Consider the following 3,935-nt stretch of genomic DNA (forward strand, 5'->3'; position numbering starts at 1 on the left):
AGAACCTGGTTTGAACTCATCCAGGCAATACGATATGGGAACTTGGCTAAGTTTCATAGTTAGGCCCAAATGGTCTGTCCCTAGTGGGCCCATGAGAAAGGCTGCACACAACCTGTATTTTCCAGACAGTCTTGGATTGAAAGAATCTATCTTCTTCTGAGCCTGAGTATATTGTATAAATCTTACACCAGAAGTCCTAACTTGTGACTTGAAAAATAACAATGATTGCTTTATTTGTGGAACATCAATAATAATAATAATAATAATAATAATAATAATAATTGCACCCAATGGGTCAAACATTTGTTAATGACAAGCATGGAGGTAAGTAAGCACAACCACAAAATGAGGCAGGTAGGGGAGAGAAGTTTGTAGTATTTTTATGGCTTTGTCATTTGTAAGTTTTTCCTAATGATTTTTCAGTCTACTTGAGGTTCTTCATCATGGACTCTGCACAGGTCTTACTCGATGAAGGCGTCAAGTTTGCTATAGAGCCGCAGTAAAAGTTTCCCATATGTGACCTCTTTTCAGGTTTATGGATTACTCATGGCTACTGTCAGCTCTTAATATAGATAACAATTTGAGGCCATCCTAACCACTAGCTTAACTTCTTCCAAGGAGGCCTGTGGCTTTTCCACATGAGGGTTATCCTTCTTTCCTAGCAGCTCAAAAGACCCTGTTCACTTAGAATTATTAAGTACTGTGGACCCTGAGAAAGAAAATATCTAACTAGAAGTGTTCCTGGTGACTAACTGGGCTATAAAAAACAAAAAAACAGAGCCTGGCAGCCATTTCTACACAGGGGCCTCTCATGCAAACCACACTCCAGGAAGAAGCCTGCAGTAAGCTGCCTGCTTTCTTCACTGAAGTGCCTGCCTGCACTGCATTTCTGCCATCTGAGCCAGCCCTTACAAAGGAGTTCCTGGAATCCAATTTCAACCAATAGGACTGAGGCTTTCCTGTCTAATTGGAACTGTGCAGCTATATCCCCCATCAGCATCTTTATGGACCAACCAGAGTCTCCGTTCTATTGAATCAGGACAGTGCCTTTTGGATCAATCAAATTTGCATCAGGGTGGGCCAATCAGGGACCAGGGGTAGGGACTTCTGTCTATATAAGTCAACTGCCCTCTTGCTCTGGGAGTGCACTTTTCCTTTCCACCAATGACTGAAAGCTGAAGATTGCCTTTTCCCAGCTGGAGCCAAAACACTGAAGATACCTTGCCACAGGGACGAGTAGATTGGCACAGAGCAAAGCTGTCTAGCTGGAAAGGGGCCTGCCCCCAGGGCCTCCTGGCCCCAGGGCTGCCTCGCCCATAGCCTCCTAACAGCTGCGTGGCTTCACAGCCATACTGCTTCATAGCTGAGCTGTTACACTATTGAGCTGTTCCACAGCCTTGCTGTTCTTACAGCTATGCTGTATCAGGATTGAACCATTTGCCCTGAATAAAGTTTCCTTCTTCACTGCACCCCCACTTAAGGATTTCCTGCTGGTGTTGAATTATTGCCAATGACCATCAGTTGAAATATGAGCTCTTTATATAAGTATAGAAGGTTCTTTATAGTTTCTGGTAACACATACTATTCTATTTTATGTTAAGTTCTAAAGCTAAGGTGGAGGACATTTACAACTTGCTGTCTACAATCTCTTCTCTCTTGCTTCCTGGGATCTTCTTCCCTTGTATTCCTTAAAGCTCAGCTCTGGTGCTAATACTGCATCAGGCATTTCCCATGACCTGCAAAACCTGTCTACTAACAGGTGAGAGAAAACTTATAAATGCAGGCACAACAATTTATCACAAATCTATAACATTTTCCATGGGAGGCAGTGGAAATGGGTCAGGCAAGTGGAGTTTAATCCTTTCTCTTACTCATATGCTATCATTTCCCTTGCTAGTGAATCAAATCAGGGGGCTGGAAGGCTGGTGAGGGTGAAAATGGCCAGGTGAAGACCGAGCCCTCACCTTTCTGGGCTGTATGCATCGCGGAACCAAGGCTAAAGGCCAGGAGAGAAGGTGACACAGCTCATGTGACCACTTTTTAATTTAATCTCCTTTGACGTCCACCAGAAGGGTTAGTATTGGTGGGTACTTCCCAAAGATCCTGTTGCTATACAGGACACAACTTCTAGGGCAAAGAGTGTTTGGGGTTAGCTGAAACTCCCAAAATGCTCATGTGATCATCTGACATGCTTAAAAAATGTGTTTTATTGTGGTAAAATATACATCACATAAAATTTACCATCTTAATATTTTTAAGTGTACATGTCAGTGGTATTAAGTATATTCTCATTGTTGTAAACCACTGCCATCCATCTCCAGAACTTTTTCACCTTTCCAAACTGAAATTCTGTCCTCATTGAACACTAACACACCCTTGCCCCTCTCCCCAAGCCCTGGCACATAGCATTCTACCTTCTGTTTCTATGAATTTGGCTCTAGGAACCTCATATAAATGGAATTGCACAGTACTTGTCCTTTTGTGACTGGCTTACTTTACTTGGCACAATGTCCTCAAGTTCATTCATGTTATAGCATGTGTCAGAATTTCCTTCCTCTCTTTTTGCCACATCTACTGTGAGACTGAAGGCCATTCTCATCAGTCAGCATGTCGACATTCCAGAAAATGTCAGCCTCACTCTGAAGGGACGCACAGTTGTTGTGAAGGGCCCCAGAGGCACACTGTGGAAGAACTTCAATCACATCAATGTAGAACCCTGTCTCCCTGGACAGAATAAGAAGAGGGTCTCAGTTGACAAAAGGGGATATAAAAAAGGAAGCGCCTACTGTTCACAATATCTGTAGTCATGTATAGAGCATGATCAAGAGTGTTACGCTGTGCTTCCATTACAAGATGAGGTCTGTATATGCTCACTTGCTCAGCAATGTCGTTATCTAGGAGAATGGGTTTCTTGTGGAAATCTGAAATTTCTTGGGTGAAAAATACATCTTCTGGGTTCTGATGAGGCCAGGTGTTACTGGTTCAGTATCTTTAGCCCAGAAAGATGAGTTAATTTTTGAAGGTAATGACAATGAACTTGTATCAAATTCAGCTGCTTTGATCCAACAAGACACAACCTTTAAAAACTAGATATCAGAAAAATTTTCAATAGCACTTATGTTTCTGAAAAAGGAACAGTTCAGGTGGCTAATACATAATATCTAAGTTATCCAGCTATAGAAACGTCAAGATGCTGGATAATATCTAAGACATTTGTGATATTTGTGACATTTTAAAGATCCAATGAAAGCCCTATATTGAAAAAAAATTTCCCTTCTTTTTTAAGGCTGAAAAATATTCCATTGTATGTATAGACCACATTTTGTTTATCTGTTCATCCATGGTCACTTGGGTTGCTTCCATCTTCAGCTACTATGACAAATGCTGCTATGAACATGAGTGCAGAAATATGAGTCCCTGCTTACAGTTCTTGTGAGCATGTTCCCAGAAGTGGAATTGCTGGATCCTATGCTAACTCTATGTTTGATTTTTTTTTGAGGAACTGCCATATTGTTCTGCATAATGGCTGTACCACTCTAACATTCTTGGCAGTGCAGGTCTTTTGCAAGAGGCCAGCCTGGAGAAGACATGAATGTTCTTCTTTAATTTTTCAAGGACTTGATGCTGGGGGTGTTACCAAGTTTCTGCCTTTGGTTCCCCATCTACAGAAGGGACCTGGCTATTACTGCTCTTGGCAGGAAAACCGGGGACTATGGGAAGTTGTTGAGATAGGTTGGGAGGAAAAATTTGGTTTCAAAAACCCCAAGTTCCCAGGGCCAGAGTCTGTGCCCTCCCTTCCTCCAGTATGAGCTGCCCTTCCTGCCGATGCACCGGTCAGGGTTGGGGATGGCAGGGGGCTGCATTTGGGTAGCTAAGTTCTGATATGTGTCCTGCTGATCAGACATGGATATCAAGGACCTTCTCTGAAGTCCTTG

The 3,935-nt window shown here is 42.5% G+C and overlaps 1 pseudogene; it reads left to right on the top strand.

Moving 5' to 3' along the window:
- Positions 1-318: 318 nt before the first annotated feature.
- On the top strand, positions 319-3,158 carry LOC129073458 (60S ribosomal protein L9-like; annotated as a pseudogene).
- The last annotated feature ends 777 nt before the right edge of the window (positions 3,159-3,935 follow it).

This window comes from Pteronotus mesoamericanus, unplaced genomic scaffold (genome assembly GCF_021234165.1).
Source record: "Pteronotus mesoamericanus isolate MK-2021 breed Mesoamerican mustached bat unplaced genomic scaffold, CSHL_Meso_final contig_41, whole genome shotgun sequence".
Taxonomy (NCBI): Eukaryota; Metazoa; Chordata; class Mammalia; order Chiroptera; family Mormoopidae; genus Pteronotus; species Pteronotus mesoamericanus.